The 26,755-nt window shown below is 41.4% G+C and overlaps 1 protein-coding gene across 5 annotated transcripts in view; it reads right to left on the reverse strand.

Moving 5' to 3' along the window:
- Positions 1–26,755, reverse strand: part of igsf11 (immunoglobulin superfamily member 11) — a 280,353-nt gene that overhangs the window by 137,337 nt on the left and 116,261 nt on the right. The window contains exon 1 of one of the 5 annotated variants that reach the window (XM_048540503.2): positions 19,938–19,957. The exons of the other annotated variants lie outside the window; for them this stretch is intronic. The gene's annotated coding sequence lies outside the window, so the exon portion shown is untranslated. Of the gene's footprint in view, positions 1–19,937; positions 19,958–26,755 lie in introns of those variants that run through there. 5 annotated transcript variants of the gene reach the window in all.

Below are 26,755 nucleotides of genomic sequence, written 5' to 3' on the forward strand. Positions count from 1 at the left end.
GGCTTTCCTTGGATTCCATGTGATGTAACCTACTCAAGCAACCTACCGTGTGGAACTTTCTCAAAGACCTTAGTGAAATTCATTAGGACTATGTATACTGCCCTGCCCTCATCAACCTTCACTTCAAAGAAATCATAAATTTGTGAGGCATCATCTCCCACGCACAAAGCCATGCTGACTATTCCTAATCAAACCCTGTCCCTCCAAGTGCTTGGATGTCTTACCCCTCAAAACCTTCAAGCTGCTTAGCTACCACAGATGCTTCCAGTGGAAGTATTGAAGCATTTCATTTCAAAAACAGCTTATGCAAAGATGTCAACATTGCAATTACAAAACCAAAGGAAAAAAGTAAAAAGGTGAAATCAATTTGAAATGTAATTCCAATGAACAATGATGTGTATTTATTCTGGTAGGTCCAGCTTTATCTCATGACATAAACATACCATTTCATTGTTTAAGTGGAATTATCACCAAAGTAGTGCAATATAGAGGTAGACAATAATATGGCAACACAATGTCAGTAACAAACAAGGAATGTGATTGCACCTTCGTGTTGGCAGCATTGCACAAATTCAGAAGGAATACAAGATGTCGGAAGCAGGAAGCAAGAGCTTTAGTATACAATGGCATCTGTCCAGCCAGCCTTAGGTATTGTATCTATACTTTTGCACTGCATCATGAATACTGCAGTCAAAAATATTGTTATGCTCACTGAATTAAAATTTCAAGACGTCAATGAGCATTACTGGAGCTATCCCAGTGGAAAAATGTTGCCCCTGATACTTCAATTTCTTTGCTAACATGTACACAACTAACTACACCAGGAATTAATTATAACAAGCAATTATCAGGCAGTGCAGTAAGGCCTGATGATTCTGACAGTAACTCACGAGGTGAACAACACAGCTTCTCCGATACTGGTTCCCATGAAAACCAGCTTTTGTGTTTAACTTTCACTGTGTGGATGTTAAGCGAAAAATATTTCTAGCACTTGGATAAGTTTGTTAATCCCGGGAACTTAACAAGGAATCAGTTCCTTGCCAATCTGCAACTTAATTGAAAAGACCATTTGTCAAATCAAATAGAATTTCAAAAGCCTTCCACGAGCCTAGTTAAAATCAAAGATTTGAAATGGAAACATGACTCAATGTGTTCAGGATATTTGCATAGTAAAGTGTGACAAGGTACACGGAGTAAGTACAAAAGGTCAAGTTGCCATTGTCTTACCAGGCCATAGGGCTGCTCTGTCAGTAAGGAGAGAAATAACCGATCGTGGTTTAACCCGAGGGTCACCATGCCTCAGGCAAGGGAAGAGATTGAGACAAAAGACTGCTGTTGAAGTGCATTCTTGCACCAATAGATAGCTAACAAGTCGGAGGATTATTTTAAAAATCAACCTATTTGGACAAATCAAGGCAGACAGGACTTCACATTGGGCCTCATGGCAAGAGGTAGGGACACTACCACTACCACAGCACCTACAATTGTTATGTACTTTTCTGATCGAGCCTCCATGATCTGACATGTATCTAAAGCCTGGCCATCCATTTAAACGTAAATTCTAGTTAATTTGTTGGAATCAGCTTTGGTTACATAGTCTAAACATACTGGATTTGCCATTGGGGTTTCGCAAAAAAAAAACAGGGTTGCTTTAATTTAGTCGTTCTACCTTTTAAGGATGTACAACACTTAAATGCCCCTGTATGTGTGGCATCACAAACAGAAGTGATTTAAGTCTCTAGCTCTTCCTCCCAAAGAAAAAGGGATTTCCATCACAGCAACAGGCACATTCATGTGGTAACAAAATCAAATCTCCGAGCCGGAATACCTGGGGAGTCATTGCCTCAGAATCAACCGTTTCCCCTACCAATGCTGCATATAGGTCATGTCTCAAATAACTGGCTAATACTTTATGCAAAAGCCCAAATAAAAACTATCCTTACACCTTTGCATGCTACATATTACTGCTCAATTGTAAAATGGAGATTGGAGTGGTTTACTGCCTCAGTCAATTTGCCTGTTAATTTGCAACATTTGAAAAGGATGTTGTTTCGGTCAAAAGTGTACAACCTAATCTGTGTGTTTTTACCTCTGTAAAGATAGACAAAAAATTCACACTTTCCAAATTTGAAGAAAGATCCTGCTTACAGAATATGACGTTGAACTATTGCGATATTTTAAAAAGGCCTATAAAAAACCCGAAGCTACCGACATTTCAGCCACATCCACCCAATTGATCGGTAGCGTCTCAGCTAATCACACTGGGCTGTTAGATGGAGCTATGAACTGTCCAGTCTTAACCTTAGAAAGCAGTTTATCCTTCCAAACTTGGTGCTTCTGTCAACAATGCTAACAACAGTCATTCAGAAATTCACAAAAATCGAAAGAATTGCAGAGGTCGTAGATCAGAAACAAAGATAGAGACTGATTATAAAGCTCAGACCTGCTAGCATCTGCGGAGAGAAAGCACAGTTAACATTTCGGTTTGAGTGACCCTTCCTCAGAAATTCACTCTCACTTTTCATTCGGGGAATATTCTGTTCCTCTGCAGGAATGCAAGAGCAAAAACCACGTATTCATTTGACTCATTGTATCATCTTTCAATTCTGTCTAATGCCCCAAAGTGAACAATTTAAGAAACTGAACATATTTGTTTCCATGTTCATAAGCCGAGAAAACATCAGCTCAGAAAGGTTGTGCCCAGATTGTCATGTTATGCTAATACTGCTTTCCCTAGTTATTAATATAGTGCTATTTTAAGAGTCTTGTTCAATCATATTGAACCATCTGTACAAATTACTGGCAGTGCTGCCTCGCATAAAACATCCTCAAAATGTTTTCACATTAATATTCACTGATCCAATCTCATAACTGGAGATTTTGGTCTCTTGTACGTTCACAGTAAACAATGCTTCCACTTTTAATTGGAGTTTGCAGTCAAGATCTTTAACAGTTTCACAAACAAAATATCAAGTGAAATAAAAATCAGATGCTCCAGCTCAACCTGTAGTGCAGATGAGCATGATCAAAGCCACAACTATGTACTGTATTATGAGCAAATGTTGATAGCCACATACAGTATCTAACACAAAAGTATTCTACCTGCTGCTCTTGAAAGTTTGGACTCGATGGAAAATGGGTCCAGTCACTAATAACTTGCCAATGCTTTATCCAAATGACCGTTTTCACTTGGGAGACCTGGCTGACTTCCTCACCGTGACAAGATATACCAGCTGAGATGGACTCATTCTTCATATGTGCATTTTCCAGGAATAAATCATTGGATAGCAAACACGAGCAATACAGTGGACAAATGATACCTCATACTACCTGGAGTTGCACTGATCCAGATGTCATCAGCAAATACAGCTTGGCCGTTTTTGCAAGACTTTTTTTGGTGGTATCACTCAATATCATGTAATGTAGTGTCTTTACCCAAATAATATACACTTGGAATTTCAGCGGACATACTCCTAATCTCCCATTGTCACTTCAAATGAAAGATCGCCCAAGACACAAGAAACAGAGTGAATAAACAATTGCAGATCAAAATAATGCAATAAAATTTCTGCATTCAGAAATAATGGGAACTGCAGATGCTGGAGAATCCAAAATTACAAAGTGTGAAGTTGGATGAACACAGCAGGCCGAGCAGCATCTTAGGAGCACAAAAGCTGACGTTTCGGGCCGAGACACTTCATCAGCGCCCTCTGAAGGGTCTAGGCCGAAACATCAGCTTTTGTGCTCCTAAAATGCTGCTCGGTCTGCTGTGTTCATCCAGCTTCACACTTTGTTATCAAGAATTCTGCATTATACCCTTTTCATTGCAGCAGACTTTTTCAACACCCTGTTTGGTCACCAGTACAGTTACAATACTGATTTACAGATAACATGAAGTCTTCTACATGGTTAAAAGACAAAAAAAGCAAGTTTTCCAGTCATTCATAATAGGATTAAAATCCTGTTAGTCATTAACCATACATCATATACACAGACACACATATGCAGAAAGGGGAGGTTATTACACAGCAGAAAGGACAATTACACAAGTGCTGTGGGCATCCACTGATGAAACCATACTCACTGTCTTCACCAAATCTGCATCTTGTGTTTTTCATTTCGAGCCATAGAGTAATGCAGCATGGAAACAGGCCCTTCAGCCCAAATTGGTCCATGCTGCCCACTCAGTTAAGTTCCAATGCCTTCTTTTGATCCATATCCCTCTAAACCCTTCCCATCCAAAATGTTATTTTTAAATGTTGCTATGGTACCTGCCTCAAAACACTTTCTCCGGCAGTCCATTCCATTTACGCACCACTCTGTGAAGAAGTTGCCCCTCAGGTCCTTCTTAAAATCTTTCCCCTCTAACCATAAATCTATACCCTCTAATTTTCAATTCCTCATCCCTGGGAAACAGTCTATATGCATTCGTCCTGTCTGCACCCCTCACGATTTTATACACTTCAATAAAGGCCATGCCTCATTTTCCTATGTTCCAAGGAGTAAAGTCCTAAGCCGGTCCAAACTCTCCCTATAAAACTCAGGTCTACTAGTCCTGGCAACATCCTCGTAAATTTTCTTTGCACACTTTCTAGTTTAACTGTGTCTTATCTACAACAGGGTGACCAAAACCTGGCAATATTCTACGTGCGGCCTCACCAACAACTTATACAGCGGTAACAAAATCCCAACTCCTATACTTAATGCATCAACCGGTGAAGGCCAGCATGGTAAATGCCTTCTTCACCGCCCTGTCCACCTGTGACACTGCTTTCAATGAACTATGTACTTGTACTCCTAGGTCCCTTTGTTCCACCACAATCCTCAGAACCTTACCACTTACTACACAAGTCCTACTTTGGTTTGACTTTCCAAGGTGCAACACCTCACACTTATCTGTATTGAACTGTATTTGCCAATCCTCAGCCCACTTCCCCATCTGATAAAGATCGCTGTGTAATTTTTCATACTCTTCCTCGCTATCAACAATACCTTCTAATTTAGTAATTTTGTGGATGATACAAATCGTGCCTTGTTATTTATATAAATGATCTGCATCCGAAAGTAGAAGTACTTGCCCCTTCAGAGGCTTATTTAGATAAAGGCCAAGATGAGGAGAAATAATTCTCAGCGTCGGACAATGATCTCTTCATTGTTATTAAGTTCCAAAAAGCGAGAATCCATCATTTGGGTAGAGCTCTGGAATCAAAGGAAGCAAAATAATATTGGAGCTCAATAAAGTAGATTCATAGGACAACAGTTAATTTCAATTCAGATTAGTTAGTGATGTGAGTTTTCCATCCATAAGAGAATCTTTCCTGATGTGCATGCATTTAGAACATAGAACATAGAAAAATACAGCGCAGAACAGGCCCTTCGGCCCTGGATGTTGCGCCAACCTGTGAACTAATCTAAGCCCATTCCCCCACACTATCCCATCATCATCCATATGCTTATCCAAGGACTGTTTAAATGGCCCGAATGTGGCTGAGTTAACTACATTGGCAAGCAGGGCATTCTTATCTCCCAAAGCAGAAACCTGGGCATGGATATGGTGATATTAAAGAAATCCAACTATCCTAATTATTATAGCCGTTAGGCCCAACCTCTGGGTGAGGATCCCCAATTTGTTACAGTTCCAGCCAGAATATCCCGAGATGTTAAGTCCCAGGTGAGGACAGATGAACGGGCTCCCCTTAGGATTCCTTCCCTTTTGGATTCTTTACATCAGATTAAATCAATTGTCTTGTAAAAAAGCAGCCAATTTGAACAGGCTTTTTTGAATTAACAAAATGAGTTGAATTTATTAATTACAATAGACAAGAAAAAATACTGAGGCAAAGCATTTGCAAAGATTAGAAACAAGGCAAGTCATACGCATCAGTCTCCAAATTGTTCACGGAGAACATATACAATTTGACTGGTATTGGGTTGCATTGATAGCCTTGTTGAAGACTGTGTCTTTGATTGCAGACTGAAATGGGGAAAGCAAGGTTTTGAAAGCCAATGATTGTTGAAGGATTTCCGCACTTCTTACAATCAGGTAATCTAACTGTCATTGAATGAGCCGTTTACACAGCGGTTGGTTCATCCACCTAGAAAGTCTAGTTATAGATGAACTGCAGCCATGGGATATGTACAAATGAAGATCTAGCTAACAACAGATATCTGATTTGTCTGTGAAATGACCACAAGTTCCAGATGACAAAGGCCTCCTGCCTGTCAATGATGTGACCAGCCCTGAGATTGCTAAACAGCTTGTGGGCATGAATATTAGAAACCATCGGACCTCTGAAAAGGAAGGAGCTGTTTTTGCTCTCATAAAAAGCACCTCTAGCCTGAGGATAGCCAATTTATTTCCCCTTTTCAGTTGCTGTAAGCTGTGGCTTATTAATTAAAAGTCAAGGACCTTTGTACATCTGAGCCTGTCACACTGTACTTCCTGTAAACAAGGGAAAGTACCTGGAGAAGGCAAAGCAAGAAGCAGCTCTCTGTCCAACAAAAAGACCATTTCAGTAAACTCTGTGGACAAGGAGCACTGAACTGCTTTCCAGTTTTTCCCCCTTTATCCACAAACATCTTTATTTGTCTCTGTTTCAATGTGCATGCTGAGGGGTAATTTCAAAGGGGGTTAAAGTTTTAACTAACAGAGTTTATGTCAGTGATTCATAAATTGGTCTTCTGTAATTCTCACTAACTATTGTAAAGGAATAGATTCTAACTGCTAAAACCTTGTCTTTACTTTTTTGCCAAGCTGGATGTAAAAGACAGGTAAACTGGGGAATTCTGAATACTATTTAAGATCTTTAACTTTGGAGACGACACTGGGAGTAGGGGAGGCTCAGTTTCTAGCATGTGGGCAGAGACAGGCAGCAACCAGTTGTTCTCCCAGGGTGTCATTGTCCTTGGAGGCATAAAAGAGAGATCATAGCCCAGTCTGTTCTGACTTGCCTCTTCTCCCTTTCTCCCCCCTCCCACACCCCCAACCCCACATCAATCCCAACCTCTTTCAAAGACTGTTGTTTGAAGCTGCTTTTACCTCTCTAGGTATGACATTGTGTAGGTAGTATATCCCTCCAGATAGCCAATTACATCTGCTGCCATTCATGGTCATTTCAGCCCTCTTATTTAACTGACCAAGTTAAAAACGTCCACAGTACTTGAACGTTCTCACCTATGGTCACACCAACAGCTAACTATTATACATAACCATTACATGTCTCAGGCACAGAAGCATTTGGTCTTGTTAAATGTTGTCAGTTTATAACAGAACATGCATTCAGTAGAATGTCATGCTTCAAGTGATCGAAGTTAAGATGGAGAAGTAGAACTTCATAGCCTTAGGTCACACAATCTAACAGTGATGTCATGAGAATGCCTCGGATAGGCATACTGATTGTGAGACATGACAACACAGTTGCAACCTGAAAACGTTCAGTAACTTCCTCCGATTTCCCTTTATATAATAAGGCAAAAAACTTCTCAGTTGGAGCAATAGGTATTCATTCATGTGTACTGTATACACACACATAAAACAAATTGTTCATGGTCCACTATTAATAATTACACACAAAGTTCCTGACTTGATCTGGTTTATTAGAATTCAATTTTGATTTATTATAATAGTCTTTAGATTTCAATCCAATGGCAAGATTTGCCACGTGGAGGGAAACTTAAACTAGCAGTCACAATTCTGCTATATTTCTCCTCAAATACTGCTATCCAGAGTAACTAAGAAATGAAACCTCCACTAGCATGCTCACAGATCTCAGCACAATTATGAAGTACTTTTCTATAATAATACTGGATGAGGCTTGGCCTTGAAATTGCAACACTCATACGCCACTCACATGGAAGAGTACAGACAAGACCAGCTCAACAATAGCTCCTTCTGAAACCGTACAGTCAACAAGTTGCTTTCATTTTTTCTGAAGGAGGGTCTAGGCCCAAAAAGTCAGCCTTCCAGCTCCTCTGATGCTGCTTGGCCTGCTGTGTTCATCCAGCTCTACACCTCGTTATCTCAGATTCTCCAGCATCTGCAGTTCCTACTATCTCTGCTTTCAGATCTTGTAGTTTCCAGTTCACCTGCTTGAAAAAGGCACTTGGCCAACTGTTTATGCAAACCTTGTGCCAAACACTTCATTCAGACCATATGATAACATTTACTGACGGCTAACCAGTGTGTGCTATGCATACCTCTAGCCTCCTTCACATCATCCCCAACTAGCTCCAACTGTTTTAAACCAACAAAGGCTTCAAAATTTCTAGTCATTGCTTTAGTCATTCAGAATGCCACAACAAATTCATTTTTCCATTAGCGATGCTGCAGTGATGTCAGCCCAGGTGAATTTCCCCCTTGATCACTTGAACAGGCATATGATCTGAAAAACAGGTGGAAATATTACTCTGCATTTCCATCTAACTAGGCTCTATTCAAAATCATGACCTTGAACTGGCATGTAAAAGTATGCACTTTGTGACATTAAGATTAAGAATCCTGCTCAATGTAGCACTTCGTAATCAAACCAAACAAAAACGAGCAGTTGAATAATTCCATTTAGCTGGAGAAAATTATGGCTCATTCGACTAGAAGCTTGATTGCACAAACAGAAATACAAAGAAACGGTCAAGAAAGGTGAAGTAGTTTCCAGGACAGCAGTGAAAAAGTTTGACTGGTTGTCAGTGTACACAAGGATGCTGACCCACATTTTAACTGATGTCACCAAGACTGCGGAGGATATTTAGGGAAATGAGGAATGAGATTATTGGGGAATGCAGGTGACAGGAAGAAGCGGAGGGCCTTAAGGCCATCTGCATGGGGAATGCAGGTGTAGTCCCCATGCAGATGGCCTTAAGGCCCTCCACTTCTTCCTGTCCCGCATACCCGACCAGTCCCTCTCCACCGACACCCTCATCCGCCTAGCCGAACTCGTCCTCACCCTCAACAACTTCTCTTTCGATTCCTCCCACTTCCTACAGACTAAGGGGGTGACCATGAGTACCCGCATCGACCCAAGCTATGCCTGCCTCTTTGTAGGTTATGTGGAACAGTCCATCTTTTGCACCTACCCTGACCCTAAACCCCACCTCTTCCTCGGTTACATTGATGACTGTATCGGCGCCGCCTCATGCTCCCCAGAGGAGCTCGAACAGTTCACCCAGTTCATCCATTTCACCGACAGCATCCACCCCAACCTCAAGTTCACCTGGACCATCTCCAACACATCCCTTACCTTCCTGGACCTTTCTGTCTCCATGTCAGGCAACCACCTACAAACCGTTGACCATTTCAAGCCCAGTGACTCCCACAGCTCCTTCCACCCACCTTCCTGCAAAAATTCCATCCCCCATTCCCAATTCTTTGCCTCCGCCGCATCTGCTCCCAGGATGATGCATTCCACTCCTGCACATCCCAGATGCCCTCGTTATTCAAGGGCCGCAACATCCCAGAATGCCCTCGACCATATCTCCCGCATTTCCCAGAACTCATCCCTCACACTCCGCCCTCGCAATAACCGCCAAAAGAGAATCCCCCCTCATCCTCACATACCACCCCACCAACCTCCGGATACAACGCATCATCCTCCGACACTTCCGCCATCTGCAATCCAACTCCACCACTAAAGACATTTTTCCATCTCCACCCTTGTCTGCCTTCCAGAGAGACCACTCTCTGTGACTCCCTTGTCCACTCCACACTCCCCTCCAACCACACCACACCCGGCACTTTCCCCTGCAACCGCAGGAAGTGCTGCACCTGCCCCCACACCACCTCCCACACCCCAAGTTGACTTTCCACATCAAGGAGACGCTCACCTGCACATCCGTCAATGTGGTATACTGCATCCACTATACATGGTGTGGCTTCCTCTACAATCGGGGAAACCAAGCAGAGGCTTTTGTGCTCCTAAGATGCTGCTTGGCCTGCTGTGTTCATCCAGCCCCACACTTTGTTATCTTGGCCTCTCCAGCATCTGCAGCTCCCATTGTCCCCTCCATCTCCTACCTACTAACCTCATCCCACCCCCTTGACCTGTCCGTCCTCCCCGGACTGACCTATCCCCTCTCTACCTCCCCACCATACTCTCCTCTCCACCTTCGGTCCGCCTCCCCCTCTCTCCCTATTTATTTCAGAATCCTCTCCTCATCCTCCTTTTCTGATGAAGGGTCTAGGCCCGAAACGTCAGCTTTTGTGCTCCTGAGCTGCTGCTTGGCCTGCTGTGTTCATCCAGCTCCACACTTTGTTATCTTGGATTCTCCAGCATCTGCAGTTCCCATTATCTCTGAACTCTTACCAAGGAACCCATTCTCGTCAAGATGGCAAATATCACAAAGTAGTAGGACTGGTCATCTGGGAAAATAACCACAGTCATCACAGATCATTAGTTTTGATAATTATGGGCTGTGGGGTGCTGCAACTCCTGAACAAAAGGAGATAGTCAAGCAAACAGTGGGGGAGTACAAAATGAAAACTCTGAGCTATCATGCAACAAAAGGTGTTAAAATTGACTTCTAAACAAAGACATGAAATCTGGTAGTGGCCCAATTTGTTTTCAGATTTTTGTTTTGAACAGTTTCTAGCGAAACTAAACATCAGTTCATTTTTTAGGAAAAAAAAGACAAATGGCAAATCAACATACATTTATAAACAAAATACTTTAGAGAGATTTCTGAAAATAATATATACACTAGCCCAGCGCATTGGACAACAGTTAAACACTTTTGTTTAGAACATACATCATAAAAATAGTAGGCCAGTAGGCCATTTAGTTCCTTGAAGCTGCTCTGCCAATCACAAAGATCGTGGCTGATCTGACTGTAGCCTAAACTCAGCTCCCAGCTTGTACACCCCGCACCCCACCACACACACACAATCCAACCCCCTCCCAACAAAAAAAGTCTCAACTTCTACTCTGATCAAAGGATCTGTCAAGTCCAGGCAAATATATTCAATGATCCTGCCTCCACTGTTCAGACAGAAAACCCAAAAGACTAAATGAAGGATGAGTTAACTCTCTGACAGGGACCAAAAGCAAGCAAACAGTCAATTATTCTAATTATATTAGTTCAGATTAATACAAAAAAAACATCTTTAATCTCTATACATTGAAAAGTAGCAAAAAGAAAAGCAAAAATATGAATACGCAAAGCAATTCACAGAGAATAAAGGGGTAAAAAGAGATTAAATGAATTGTGCTCATTGTATCTGATCAGATACAATAGTGCTGTTCAGACAGTGTTTTAAGCAACAAGAATTCTTAAAATAAACATCATGAGGCTAGACTGACTTAAATCAGATTAAAGATTGCCTTTCAAAATGAAATATTTTGACAGGAACACAAGGCATCAGATAATAAATCTATTATTCACAAATCCTAGTTCCAGGGCAAATTAGCTCACCCATTTAATACCTATGCAGTGACCGATAAATCATGATTATTTTCATAACTAATTAGGAGGATACCCTTTGCTAAACTAAGCAAAAGTGTCTATTAGCTCAATGTATTGAAAGGAAAAAATGCCAGAATACGTTGAGGAATTAATAAGGATTCGAATGAAGCCAAAGCAAATCAAAAAGGAGGTACACTGCATGTTGAACAAATTGGGTTCAAAAGATTATGACCAATCAGACCCCACTTTAAAAAACATGAAACAGAAACTAATTTAGTTTAATGGGGTAAACATTCAAGAGCATTGTATAGAATGCCCTAAAAGCTCACTTGTAGCACATACAGATAAGTCAATACTGTTCATGTATTTGAGAAGATAAATTAATTTCCACTTCCGAGATAAGCACCCAAACCATCTACGTTGCAAAGGAATGCAAACGGAGGAACTGAATCAGTTCGTGTATTCTGGGAGACCTGATTTAGAATAGACTCAGAAATACACTGCCCTTAGGGTTGTGGAGTAATGGTAATGTCCCTACTCTGCGCCAGGAGGTCTAGGTTCAATTCCCACCTGTCCTGGAGGTGTAGGTCATTAGATGTCTTACAGGTTGATTAAAAAAACCAACTGCACAAAACCCTTTAAAAAAGTCAACCAAGCAGATTACGCAATGTTACGCCTCTCATGATTTTATCAAAGAAAACATGACAGCACTTCATTTTGTCTCAACAATCCAAAATCTATTGATGAAGCACTATGATGTGCCCACCTTGCCCTGGCTTGACATGTTTAAGTCACTTAACCAGAAGTATCAAATGTCAGAGTCTAATTGACTACAAATACAAAAAGAAACTGGAGTAGAGTGAAATGTAATGGCAAGTCAAGAAATTATATTTTGCAATCAACATTCATGAAAAAGAACCATCTGCTCATGCAAAGCATACATGCATTTGTTGTGAAACTTCATATGTTTTTTTGATTAAGGTGCGGATACCAAGCATTTGAACTAATCTTCTTTTCCAAAAACATGCACATTTAAATGTCTTTGTGAATTCCATTGTGCCCCCACACAAATGTACAAAAAGTGAGCAGAGGGGCCCAGAACTTGAAGTAGCAAAGACGACTTTGGTCAGTACAGGCCATTAATAGCATGTTCAACTATCAACGATGGCTGGGGTCTGCTCACATGCAGTTTCAACGTGCAAATCTAGAGTGAGCTGTCAGATGATATCCTACTCACCCAGAGGCTGCGTTGTTCTCATCGTTACGCTGAAATCATTTCATTGCCAATGAATGATTGGTTGTCAACTAACTCTGAACAAGGCTTAACATTCTGTTTGACTTTGAATTTAAAAAGCTCTGCTATTGCTAAGCAACCAAGGCATTATGGAATAGTCCCAGACGTGGTTCAAATTCATGTTTAATTTTTCCCTCTAAAATGTAAATATTTGCAAGTTGCATATTTTTAAACAAAAGTTCTAAAATTTTTATTCTGATATTTATGCTTCTCCTTGGATTCTATGTGCAGTTTTTTCTATTCATTTGTGGGATGTGGGCATCACTGAGTGGCCAACATTTATTGCCCATCCCTCATTGCCCTTGAGGTGGTGGTGGTGGTGAACTGCCTTCTTGAACTCCTGCAGTCCACCTGCTGTGGGTTGAGCCACAATGCTATTAGGGAAGGAATTCCAGGGTTTTGATCAAGCAACACTGAAGGAATGCTGATATATTTCCAAGTCAGGATGGGGACCGGCTTGGAGGGGAACTTGGAGGTAGTGGTGTTCCTATATATTGCTAGCCTTGTCCTTCCAGGTGGAAGTGGTCGTGGGTTTGAAAAGGGGCTGTCTGAGGATCTTTGGTGAATTTCTGCAGGTGCATCTTGTAGATAGTACACTCTGCCACTCAGAGTATTGGTGGTGGGAAGAGTGGATGGTTGTGGATGTAGTACCAATCAAACTGGCTGCTTTTTGTCCTGGAGGAGTGTTATGGGAGCTGCACTCATCCAGGCATGTGGGCAGTATTCCATCACACTCCTGCCTTGTAGACAGGCTTTGAGGAGTCAGGAGGCAGGAGGCATGTTTCTCACTGTAGTATACCCAGATTCAGGCCTGCTCTTGTAAGCCGCTATGTTTGTTTATGTGGTGAGTCCTGTTGAGCTTCTGGTCAATGATAACCCCCAGGATGTTGATAGTGGGAGATTCAGTGATGCTAACACCGTTGAATGTCAAGAGCGGTGGTTAGATTGTTTTTTATTGGTGATGGTCTTTGCCTGACATTTGTGTGGCGCGAATGTCACTTGCCACTCGTCAGCCCAAGCCTGGATATTATCCAGAGCTTGCTGCATGTGAACATGGACTGTTTCACTATCTGAGGAGTCACGAATGGTGCGGACCATTGTGCAATCATCGGCGAACATCCCCACTTCTGACCTTATGATGGAGGGAAGGTCATTGACGAAGCAGCTGTAGACGGTTGGGCTGAGGATATCCCGCAGAAATCCCCTGGAGCTGAGATGATTGACCTGCAATGACCGTGACCATCTTCCGATGTGTCAGGTATGACTCCCACCATTGGAGAGTTTTCTCCCTGATACTCATTGATTCTAGTTTTGCCAGGGCTTCTTGGACGCCACACTCGATCAAATGCAGCCTTGACATCAAGGGCTGTCACTCTCACCTCACCTCTGGAATTCAGCTCTTTTGTCCGTGTTTGAACCAAGGCTGTAATGAGGTCAGGGCCTGAGTGGCCCTGGCGGAACCCAAACTGGGCGTCACTAAGCAGGTTATTGCTGAGCAGCTGCTGCTTTATAGCACTGTTGATGACATGTTCCATCACTTTACTGATGATCGAGAGGAGACTGATGGGGCAGTAATTGGCTGAGTTGGATTTGACCTGCTTTTTAACGTACAGGACATACTTGGGTAATTTTCCACATTGTCGGGTCGAAACCAGTGTTCTAACTGTATTGGAGCAACTTGGTAGGGGAGCAGCAGGTTGTGGAGCACAAAGTTTTCAGTACTGTTGCTGGAATGTTGTCAGGGCCCATAGCCTTTGCAGTATCGGTGTCTCCAACCATTTCTTGACATCACGTGGAGTGAACTGAATTGGCTGAAGACTGGTATCTGTGATGCTGGGGACCACTGGAGGCGGCCGCAATGCATCATCCACTCGGCACTTCTGGCTGAAGATAGCTGCGAAAACTTCAGCCTTGTCTTTTGCACTGATGTGCTGGGCTCTTCCATCATTGAGGGTGGGGATATTTGTGGAGCCTCCTCCTCCAGTGAGTTGTTTAATTGTCCACCACCATTCACAACTGGATGCGGCAGGACTGCAGAGCTTAGATCTGGTCTGTAGGTTGTACAATCACTTAGTTCTGTCACTTGCTGTGTTCACTGTTTGGAGTCTCCACAAGGATGGTGCGATGGTCACTCTTACCAATACTGTCAAGGACAGATGCAACTGCAGCTAGCAGGTTAGTAAGGGCGAGGTCAAGTATGTTTCCCACCACCCCCCCCGACTTGTCGTTTCCCTCACTACCTGCCGCAGACCGAGTCTAGCAGTTATGTCCTTTAGGATCCAACCAGCTTGATCTGCAGTACTGCTGCCGAGCCACTCTTGCTGATGGACATTGAAATACTCCCACCTATAGTATATTTTGTGTCCTTGCCTTCCTCAGTGCTTTCTCAAAGTGTTGTTTAACATAGAGGAGTAGTGATTCATCAGTTGAGGGAGGACTATACATGGTAATCAGCAGCAGGTTTCCTTGCCCATGTTTAATCTGAAGCCATAAGACTTCATGGGGTCTGGAGTCAATGTTGAGGACAACTAGTACAACACCCTCCCAACTATCTATGCCCGTGCCACCCCCTCTGCTGGGTCTGTTCTGCCAGTGGGACAGGACAAAATGATGGATGGTAATAGTGCTGTCTGGGGCAGTCATACTCATAGAATCATACCTTACAGACAATGTCAGGCTGTTGCTTGACTAGTCTGAGAGACAGCTCTCCCAGTTTTGGTACTAACCCCCAGATGTTAGCGAGGAGATTTTGCATGGTTGACAGGGCTGTTTCCACCATTGTCTTTTCCAGTGCCTAGGTCGATGCCAGGGTGATCTGCCCAGCTTCATTTCTTTGAGGCTTGGTAGCGACTGGTACAACTGAATGGTTTGCTAGGCCATGTCAGAAGGCAACTGAGAGTCAACCACGTCACTGTGGGTCTGGAGTCACATGTAAGCCAAACCAGGTGAGAGTGGCAGATTTTCTTGCCTGAAGGGCCTCAGTGAACCAGATGGGGTTTTCGGACATTTGGCAATGATTTCATGGTGATCAGTAAATTCTTCATTCCACACTTTTTTCTAAATTACTGAATTCAAATTCCACCAACCGCCGTGGTGGGATTCGAACCCCTTGTCCCCAGAACATTAACTGGGTTTCTGGATTAATAGTCTAGCAAAAATACCACTAGGCCATTGCCTACCGCTGTGTCCCCAACTATATTTCACTTTCTGGACATTTCCTGCCTTTTGCTGAGGATTCTTCAACCCAATTAGCTGATCAGCCTGCCTGCTGCTTGACATCAGAATGGAACTGGCATGAGAGAATAAAACAAATCTGACATTTTTAAGTCCCGTAAATCATTATGGCAGCATTCAGCAAGCACCAATCTTCTCATTGTTGACTGCAAAACCCAAACCATTATATTGGAACACTTCCTGCACCTTTCCCACATAGAACACGTTCTTGTGGCCCATGCTCACAGGGCATCAGTTATGACTTTGTATCCTCCTTCATCCAAATTAAACCTACATATTTTAAAGTTTTCTACCACTACTTTACAGAGTACATGCACAAAAAGTCATGCCGACAGTATTTTTGTGCAGTATACATTGATAATTTAAATATTAGAGGTCATGCAGTTCATTTCACATCTTATTATCCTTCAAAACAGATTTCAGGAGAGTGAAACATGGCCTTTTGTTTTATGCAAACAAATTTTCCCCCCAGCTGACAAAAACTCCCTTAGGTTTTTATGCTTTTTCACTCTTACTTTCATCATGCAGATAAAACAGAACCAGTCAAGTGGGAAGATCCATCTGTCAAAAATACAGTGCAGCTGCTCCACCATGTTTGAACAGCGTAAAATCTAATCGTACTTTTTTTGCATCACATTTTTCTCAAATCAACTTTTCAGCAAACCTGTACTGTTTTGTGGGGGCAAAATACAGAAATGTGCTTTCCAGGACCAAAATGATTACAAACAAAAAGGTGACTAAGCACCATTAGTTTTTCCTTCAGAAATCAAATTTGAAGACAAGCTTTTAATTTCCAAATTGTGCACTGGTCCGTGGACACGTTCAGTACAAAGTTTGAACAAAGTTTCAATCAGCTAGTGCCAATTTAGCTTTGCAACCAAGCTTCGTATAAGAATTCCTATTATCTATCAAATCACAATCCCCCTCGTCAACCAATCTATAGTAAGAAAATCATAAAACTAGTTCAACTGCAATCCCTCAAAGTACAATGAGAATGAAAGGTACAGAACACTTTAAACCTAACCAACAAATTGACAAGTTGATCTGTGTAGAAGTTCACCCAAGCAAGGTGAAAGCTTCCATTTGGAAATCACTGAAAAGTTCTTACTATACATTTCAGATTGTCTGTTGCGAAGGAAATAAAAAGTTGACAGCTAGTAATGTTATAGCATTGATAAACAAAGTCAAATCACCTTCAAATAAAGTAATAAAAAAATTAAAATTGATAGATTTTTGCAATGGCTAAATATTATTTGTTCATGTTACAACTGCCATGGGACCAAACAATAAAGGAACAATTCTTGAACGATAAGAATTACTCACTGCCTAATCCTAAACATACACTTTGATGAAATTAACAAATCATGCAATTGGCCATTCAATCAAACAAAGGAAATGCACAATGCTGTCATTTATTTTTACAACAGCTGTCATAAAATTTCACTGAATTTCCAATGATTTGGAAACAATTAATACTCTGTTCATTGTATGCTCAGAGCAATTTGCAATGTCTCCAAAGTCAGAAAGGACATTCAAACAGTTTTGAAGCTGGTATTATTGAAGTTGGGAAAAAAACACTCATGACAGAAAAGACATTTCTCATTCAAATACAAGCATTCGAAGATGTCACACTTGTAAGTGAAGCATATATTTGAAGTATCTCAAACTCTATACTGAAGTCACAGGAAAAGAAATTCTTCAGGTATGTAGCATATACATTAAGAAATTATAACATTCGATTGTAAATACCTCAAAACCAAGCAGAAGCAGCTCCTGATATTGTACTGAGCTATAAGGGCTGATAAATCCAACTACTCAAGTTAGAAAAAAGATGAAATCTGCCTATTTTTAACCCTGCTTATTGCAAACTAATTCCTGCTACAAGTGTGCACATCTGGAAATCACACGAGGAGACAATACACATAGTTAATTCTCACTATAAAATGGTCCCCATGATAAAACAGCTTGCTGATCAGGCTGTGTAGAATGAAATAAACACTTGGACAAAGTACCATAGAATTGCCAGTGTGAATGGAACTCAATGTCAACACAATTAATGCCTGACAGAAAGGCAAATTATTCTTGAAAAATAGATCATTATTGATGGTGGTTCTTAAGAAAAAGCACCATCTACCAACTCTCACCACCAGAAATTGGCATTGCCTTGTATCTACGAGGCATAAATCACCAAAATGATATCCACTAAAATTTAAAACCAATTGTGCAACATGAAACAAACAAAAAAGGAGGTTCAATCTGTTTAAGAAATGCACAAGCTACCATGGCAAAGAGGGCAATGCCTGCCAAATTCAACATTATTCCCAATTTTAAATAATGGTCTCTGCACACAAAGAACAGGCATAGGAAATGAAGAAAGCAGCACAATATCAGTTAGCATCTCTTAAAATTAAAATGATAAATCTGAAAATGATGCAACCTGGAGAACCGCATGCCGACATCCACACTTCAAAATTTTTAACTGGCAAATCTTGCCTCAGGCATTAGGATCACTGCTCTCTGCAGATAAAATTCCAAGTGGTCACACCTTCATAAGAATACCTAATCACTGGGATCATATATCAATGATTTGATTCAATGAGCAGACGAGCAGCAAATGGAACACAATCTGCAAACTGAGATAATGGGAACTGCAGATGCTGGAGATTCCAAGATAATAAAATGTGAGGCTGGATGAACACAGCAGGCCAAGCAGCATCTCAGGAGCACAAAAGCTGACGTTTCGGGCCTAGACCCTTCATCAGAGAGGGGGATGGGGGGAGGGAACTGGAATAAATAGGGAGAGGGGGGGAGGCGGACCGAAGATGGAGAGTAAAGAAGATAGGTGGAGAGGGTGTAGGTGGGGAGGTAGGGAGGGGATCGAAGATGGAGAGTAAAGAAGATAGGTGGAGAGGGTGTAGGTGGGGAGGTAGGGAGGGGATAGGTCACACTGACCTATCCCCTCCCTACCTCCCCACCTACACCCTCTCCACCTATCTTCTTTACTCTCCATCTTCGGTCCGCCTCCCCCCCTCTCCCTATTTATTTCAGTTCCCTCCCCCCAGCCCCCTCTCTGATGAAGGGTCTAGGCCCGAAACGTCAGCTTTTGTGCTCCTGAGATGCTGCTTGGCCTGCTGTGTTCATCCAGCCTCACATTTTACAATCTGCAAACTAACAGGTTAAGGATTTGGGGAGGGCAAACAAAGCAAGCGAGCACATAATAAAGAGAACAGTTTTGAGGAGGGTAGAGAAGTGAGAAATCTTCACCTATATGTCCGTGGGTTTGTTAAGGTGGTAGGATAGGTGAATGAAGGTGGGAAAGGCAGCCAATGGGGTGCTTTGGTTTATTTGTTATTATCATCCCTAACAGAGCAGCAATGCTGTAACTACATTAAAAAACTGGTTAGGCCACAGTGGAAAGGAGTACACTGGTCTGACCAGGACATTATAGAAAGGACATCATTGCTACAGAGACTGTAAAGAAGATTTACAAGACTGTCAGGTTTTGAAAATTGCAGCTGGGGAAAGTCTGGTTTACTTTCCTTAGAGCAGGAAGAGGCTGAGCTATTGTGGTCAGCCAAGGCCCATTTCCCCTCTCAGGAGGGTCAGTTCCTAGGTGACACTGATTTAAGTTGGTAGTAAATGGGGAGGATTAGAGGGGACATGGAGGGAAAGCAGAGTGATGAGCATCTAAATATCATCACTCAGTTTGGTGGCTGGATGAAAAACTTCAACCCATTTAAAAATAGAACTCTGATCTGCTCCTGAAGAATTCAGGTGCTGGTACCTGGGATCGGAATGGGTGGTTAACTTACTCAGACATGATGAGCTGCATGTCCTCTTTCTGTACTGCAAATTGTCCAAGGTTCTATGGGTCAGACCACGTTATGAGGTCAGACCCTTCAAAAGCATCAAACCAGTGTAAACAAGCAATTCAAATAATTTTTTCCTTTCTTCTGGTAACAGCAGTGTGATTATTTATGCATTATTCAACAACAGCTACGTAATTATTAACATGTACCTGTTCGCGTTCATTCCTTGCTTCTTCCTTACATGTAGCAAAGGTGTTCTGAAATGGTCTCACTTGCAGTTGATTTTTTTCCTTGTCATCCAACCATTACATAGATTCTTCTAGGTCATGTGTGACTGCATTGGATTATGGGAATAGCTAGTTTTGGGATCATCATCTTCAGTTTGCTGGACAGAGGATTTTGATCTATCATTCTGGTCAATACTTCACTATCTGCCATCATTCCCCAAGGAGCTCCTTGGGAACTCTGGCAGCAAGTTGCTTTCTTGGACAGTCATCAGTATTGAACGTTGCAGTTAAGTTTTTGGCTCTCTGATGTTTATTGCCGATCAGTGCTATCACTAAAATTGACATTCTGCCATGAATGGGTTACATCTCCATTTCAGATCCAAAGTATGGACGTGGCATTGATGTTTCAATCGTGGACATTGAATTGACAACACACTTCTTGCTTTCAAGTATTCGTTAGGGAAGCGTTTGAAAACGTCCATGGAATCATTGGGATGGAAACCAACAATTCATTTGTTTCTGTCTCACACAGTCCTCTTAGGCAAGTTTTCACGACCACCTTACTGCCCACCTGTTTCTTCATCAACTTTCTTCTGTAGTTATATAGAGATGTTGTCTTTGTCAAGGGGTTGGATTGTTGATGTAATCCTTTTCAGTCACTAACGAGAGAAGAATGTATCTACCCAGTTATCTGGAGTTGGGTACAAAGCAGCAGTTGTCAAACAACGTGAGCTTCCATTAGTGTGTGTCTAAAATCTTTGCTGACATTTATTCAAATCGAAGCGGGGGGTGGGGGGGGGGGGGGCGCAATGGTTTAGTGGCATTATTGCTGCACTGTTAATCCAGAAACCCAAGTAGTATTCTGTGGACCCCAGTTCAGATCCTGCCATGGCAGATCGTGGAACTTGATTTTAAATTCAATCAATATCTGGAATTAAGTATCTCGTGATGACCAGGAATCCATTGTCAATTGTCAGGAAAAACCTATCTGGTTCACAAATGTACTTAGGGAAGGAAATGGCCATTCTTACCTGGTCTGGCCTACATGTGATTCCAGAGCCACAGCAAGTGGCTAACTCTTAACCTCCTTCTGGGCAATTAGGGAGGATAAATAAATGCTAGCCTAACCAGTGATGCCCTCATCCTGTGAATAAATAAAAGAAAAAACATTGATCGTGGAAACAGATTTTTAAAAACAAAGATCATCCATGATTTCATATTATTAATGTATTTCAAGTTTGTAATCTTACAATAGATACTGAACGAAGTGCAATTTGGGGAACACAGAGGATGAACAAAGTCAGTTCTGCTGGACCAAAAGGGAGGACTGTTAACGTAGACTTTATCTGCTTCTATTCACATGTTTTGTCGGGGCTGTTCTATCTCACTAGTTCCATCTCTAGCAATATTTTGTAATACAGGTATTTCTGTTATTACACGTGTTTTGTTAAATCTGTTACAACCAATTCGTATTCATGAATAGTAGACACCGTTTGGATAATACGAACATCCTCCTGGGCAGTATGGTGATTTCCCTAAAATGCAATTTTCTACAAGCAAGGTCACACAAGAACAGAACTGTCACTTTATAGGAGAAATACCTGTACATAGTTGTTTCATCACAATTGTAGACTTGATCTTCATTATATCAGTGCATAAGGTTCTCTAGTTTATTTGGAAGCAACATTAGGGTAGCTCATCCGTGAGCCATTATTCTTGTCTCACTTCAGATATGCTACACAATGTGAATCTTGCAACTGTCCTGTGTTGGCTTGAAATTCAGATAAGCAATCTGATTTTCCATTTGTTTGGGGGAAAAACTGAATACCAGGCTTGATACCAGCTCTCTGTTGGTCAAACCACATATACACATCACTATCAACAGCTTTATGGTTGACATATTTTTCTTACTTGATCACTTTCATGCAACTCTGAATGATATCCTCCACTTCTTTTCACCTTTAGCTACCACCTGTTACTACAATGGAAGACAGGATGAACTGGCTCTCCACTTATCAACTTACCCAGTTGATTGCAAAAACTTACAGCACTTTTTAGGCGCAAAAGCATACTTATCTCCCGTTAAATATTTTCTTGTAAGCAATAAGGGCAGGAAGAGTTGAGTGAAGGAAAGAGATTAACAAAATTCCACTGTCTGTATTATAGTTAAAATGGCAGCTTGACAACACATCAGCTGGATGTGTTGAGAAGTTAGTAATGAGTGTGAAGTTTACTTTGCAGTCAGACGTGTGCTCACTGCCAGCTGCTAACCAACATTCAGTGTGTTGAGGGGAACTCCACCCGGGATTTATTTTTGCAGGCTACCAAGTCAGTCATGTGAATTGTAAAGAAATATTTTGGGTAACAGATATCCATTTGAGGAAAGACACAAAAAAAATTAACTTACCAGGGCAATAAGTTGTAGCATTTGCACTGACTGTCTCCATGGACAGGGAAAGTCAAAAGGATTTGCCAATGAAGGTTTCAAAAAAATAAAGCAGAATCCTGACATTCAGATCATTAGGCTGCATCTTCCACTGTAAAGTTCTTGTCAATAAAGTAATATCAAACTGTTAGCTGCAGTATTCGAGCAAGCCATGAAACTTGTGAAGTACAAAATCAAAGCCTTTGAAAATCACATTCGTTCACTACAATCTTTGCAGAGATGGTGGCTGAACATCACAGATTACCGTTACACAGCAGTGCGACAGTTATTGTGGGGTGGGTGGGGGGGGGGGTAGTTTCTCTCCCACATTCATGTGCTCCAGCAAGATCTGACAGTTTTCAGAAACTCTTCATTTAGCAATTTATGCATCATCATCTCATGATTACTGTTGGGCACACTTCATCAATCTATCAGTTCAAAAAAGTTGCAACTGTTGGAGTTAGTGCATTTTCCCAGTTTCTGTGCGGGTTTCCTCTGGGTGCTCCAGTTTCCTCCCATAGTCTAAAGATGTGTAGGTTAGGTGGATTAGCTATGGGATATGCAGGGTTCCAGGGATAGGATTGTGTGGGGTGGGGGTGGGAGAGAAAAAAAAAAGAGTCTGAGTGGGATGAACCTGATGGGTTGAATGGCCTGCCTCCACACTGTAGGGTTTCTGATTCTAATTAGTTTTTTTTCAACTTTAAACAAATTTTTTAAAAATTCCACAACAAGTTGCTTCTGTGGGGAGAACAATTGCGCGTATTTCGATCTCTCTCACTGTCCATGTCTGTAATGTGTCTCCTCTTCCATCCTTCCCAGTTCACTGTGAACCAACCAACTTCACCAATAAAGCTCCTGATCATCTGCAAACTGCAGGAACCCATAGCCATTTAAAAAAAGTTCAGAATAGGCTTGGATTTCCTTGTTAACAAACTATGCAGCCATCCTGATAAATTCCTATTTTTACAAAACACTTCTCTTATTGCAGTCCACAGCTTTTAAAAGGCAAAATAAAACAAAGGTATGGTTCTTACAAACCATACATGATGTACACATAGCTAAATGACAACACCACGTGGATTCCATTACACAATAAGTCAAAGGGAGGTGGATAAATTTATATCAAAATGTCACATTTTGAGATGCCACATAACTATTTGAAATACAGGCTTGTCTAGGCTGCAACCTAAACCATCACATAGCAGTTTGTGTTTATAAAAGGCTGACAGGAAGCAAAGATATGTTCAAAAGATGTGTATTTTATATTATGAGACCCATGAAGCGCCGTTCCATGGATCCCCTTTCTTTACCAAGTAGCTGTTTGCAGGAGGTCCGCATTTATTGCTCATCCATATTGACCTACAGGAGAAAGTGGAGATTAGCTGCCTTCGTGAACCAGTGTAGTCCAATAGTGTTAGACCAGAGGTTTTCAACGGGGGTACTGCAGTGTGTTGGTGGGTTGTGACCAGCCAAGAAGTGTGCTGCTTCGTGCAGACTTCCAATACCACAGGGGTGCAGAAATTCAGCAGCATGTATGCTTAGGCATTTCCCTCACAGGAGAAAGAGAGTCCGCTCATTATGTGGCCTGCTTGTACAGATTTATATCCAAACAGTCGGCATGAGCAAGCACAATGATCAGGGATCATACTTCAGGGATGCAAGGAAACTTGCATACTCACTTAAGAGGAGAACATTTGAAATATCTGAAGTCACCTGCCTGCTTCAACTAATTTCCACACAGCACAAATTATAAAGCAAATTGTTGTTTGGAATTTTTTTTAAAAGTCATAGCACTGAAAACCAAAATCAATGATGAGGAAAAGTTGAGAAGTTTTCTGACGAGGGACAACTTTTCTGTTAATTCAACAAAACATGTGACCCAAAAGAAAATATGAGGAGGGATTATTGGGATTTTGGATTTTCAGGGCCAGGAGATGCTGCTTGGCTGTGTCAGGGATGTCCATGGCTGAAGCAGCATGAAACAACCAAGGAAGAATTTGAGCTGAAACAGCAGCTCTCATGCTTGGCTGCTTGAAATTAAACCATAAAAACTTCGAGTAATTAACTGCCTTCACAAAATGAGGATACATTCAAGGTAATGACTAAGACAGCACAAAGGGTCTTGTGAAATGCAAACAAAGGGACCTGTGGAACAGATCCAGTTGCTTGTTTAAGAGATAGTTAGATAACACAGCCTTGAGCATTGCTGATCAAAGCCTCTGCACCAGGCTGGCTCAAAGTCTAGCATTCATCATGGGAAAGGGAAATATCTGGCCATACACTGATCGCACACTCAGATGACATCAAGACCCCCACGTCACATTTAAAAATAGAGTTTGATGTATGTAGGCATTACAGGATTCCTGTGAATATACGGCGTAAAAAGGTGGATAGAAGAGGTCCTTGCTGAGGAGTGCTGTGTAACTGGCACAGGAGTCAAGTCTGGCATGTGGTTCAATAAAGGTATGTTATGATGGCCCAAGAGTAAATGACAAGGGGATCTGGTGTACGTCATCAGATCACGATATGACCTAAAGATGTCCACAGACTGATCATGCAGCCACATGATTAACTTGATTGGAGGAGTGCGCGTTCAATTAATAATTACAATTGGCTTGCAACAGCCATGATGGGCTAAAAACAAATTGTACAAAAAGTGAAAATGTTTCCCTACGATCAGACAAGTCCCTGGACTGCCCAGCGGCACTTTCCCAACTGGTGTAAATTCTTTACAGCTCAAAAGCGGACCTGAGTGTGATGTGATTCCACCCAACACCTCTTACTAATGTGCCTCATTTGCAGAGAGAAGGTAGCAAATACTGATGTGGTATTCACAGACAATAGTTCCAAAAAAACATCCATTGAAAACATGTCTGTGCTCAAAACTGAAGACAATATATTTTTCCGCAATAGATTTGGAACATTAATGCTTTTGATCCTTCTTTAGCTGGCTGTATACACTATGTTGCAAACCTTTCTAGTAAGGCCATAAATCATAGTAAATGGAAGTAAATGTGACATTTATGAACAATCAATACAACTGGGAAAAGTGAGTGTACAATGGTGTTATCTATCTCCTTGAAGTATGCCTTGATACTGGAAATGTTGTGGAACAATGGTGCAGGTACATCCTCGGTACCACTAGGTAAAGAGCGTGTTCCAGAATTTTGACCCTCGAAACTTTTCACTTTGGTTGGTTCCAAAGCAAATATGAAAGAATTCTATTTCAAATGTTCTAGAACAAGAAATTTACGTTTTGGAATGTATGATGAGACCCACATTACACAGACTCCAGTCCATCTACCGGGTTGTGGTAGTGGATTCAGCACGTGCCAACAATAGAGTAAGGCATCAGCAATTAGCAGTGAAACAACGAGCACATGAATGAAAAATTAAGTGCAACATCTGACTGGAATTATTTCAATGAGACCTCCACTTGCCTATCATTTTCTTCAGAAAAATCTGCTGTTTTCGAACTTAAGCATAAGTCACAACTCACTCTCAACCTCAGGTGAAGCATCATGCCACCAATTGAAAATAGTGAAATCATTGTGAAGAAATTTAATTTGCGACATTAAAATATTAAATATTTTCTGGTGGTGATACCTTCAACTAATCGAACTTGAAAATAAGTGCCTTGATAGGCACAACAGAAAAATTGCTAAAAATTGAATTGCTTCGCTAAATGTAGAAAATTCACTGTATTGGGACATGAATACATGACTTAAGTATTTCACGCTGTGGATACTCTAGAGTGGTGCATAGCAAGATCAACTGTAAACTTAACATCCTAGAAGGAAACTGTATATTTCAAAAGCATTTCTCGAGACATAAATATCCCATTCAACTCAATACTCAGACAAACTAGTACATTCTAAATATAAACGAAATGGTTTCCCCAGTTTGGGAATCATATTTCAGATCAAAAGGACAAATGAAGTAGCCATAGCGCAGCTGTCAGAATGAGTATTTACAAATCTATTTTTTAAAACAAGATACAGTGCCATTCCAGACACTGCTCCTGGTTAGACAACTATAATGTCTTTAAAAAGACAACAGGAGAGGAGGCTCATGTGAGCCAACCAGAATTTAGAATCATTAAAATGATGACAGCAAAGAAAAAGCCATTAAGTCCTTTGCATCTGAAGGACAAACTCATTTATTGCCAGTGCCCCTTATTCATCACATAGCCCTGCACTTTTGGCCCTTTCAGACTGTAATCCAATTCCTTAACAGAACCTGCCTCCTCCACACACAAAATAACACAGTTCAGGCCCTAACCAATGACTGTGTGATAAAACTTTTCCCTTGTCGCTACTTCTTCTCAAGTCAAAGGTCTTAAATATGTGCCTTCTTGTTCTCAATCTCTCCAACA

The sequence above is a fragment of the Stegostoma tigrinum genome, chromosome 12 (genome assembly GCF_030684315.1).
Source record: "Stegostoma tigrinum isolate sSteTig4 chromosome 12, sSteTig4.hap1, whole genome shotgun sequence".
Classification (NCBI taxonomy): domain Eukaryota; kingdom Metazoa; phylum Chordata; class Chondrichthyes; order Orectolobiformes; family Stegostomatidae; genus Stegostoma; species Stegostoma tigrinum.